General features: G+C 28.8%; 1 protein-coding gene across 1 annotated transcript in view; it reads right to left on the bottom strand.

Moving 5' to 3' along the window:
• Positions 1-26: 26 nt before the first annotated feature.
• The window catches only part of LOC119589244, a gene marked incomplete in the record, with an annotated part of 3,509 nt that continues 2,914 nt past the window's right edge, over positions 27-621 (bottom strand). The window contains 1 exon segment of the mRNA XM_037937857.1: positions 27-621.

Raw genomic sequence — 621 nt, 5'->3', positions numbered from 1 at the left:
AACTAAATTGGGGGTAAAAAAATTCACAACTTTTTATCTTTTTATTTTATATGTTAGAAATTAGAGGCCATGTATTCCTTCTTGTTGAATTTCATTTAACAATTAGCTAACATTCTCAAGGAATGGCTAAACCATGTACCTCATATTAAAAAATATATGGGTAACTTAAAAAATGGAATGATTTTGTTACTAAATATGCAATTCTTTTTTCTTCCTTTTTTATAAGAGCAAGAAAGGATTGTTCCATAAGTTTAAGCAAACTTCTATGATAAAGGGAAAAAAATAAAAGAAAGGATTACTTATTACTTATTTCTCACTTCTAGTTTCAAAACTTTTGAGCATTAAAAATATTTTGTGAAACATAACAACAAATGGTGACCTATTTCTCCTACTCTGAAGTCTTTCAATCTGGAGAAGCATTTTGTGACGTGATTAGCTGAGTGAATATGGTATTCTAAGCTTTATTTCTCTACACAGCTGCTTAATGAGTTTGATGATTCATGTAAACTATAGAAACAATTGTGGAGAGAGGATGCACATTGGAATTCTGATTGTTCAGAAGTTGGCTGTAACACAATAATTATAAATTCTGTCATCATCATAACAGCATTGATATTAAAA

Source organism: Penaeus monodon, chromosome 25 (assembly GCF_015228065.2).
Source record: "Penaeus monodon isolate SGIC_2016 chromosome 25, NSTDA_Pmon_1, whole genome shotgun sequence".
NCBI classification, from domain to species: domain Eukaryota; kingdom Metazoa; phylum Arthropoda; class Malacostraca; order Decapoda; family Penaeidae; genus Penaeus; species Penaeus monodon.
This window is presented reverse-complemented; position numbering and strand designations above follow the sequence as displayed.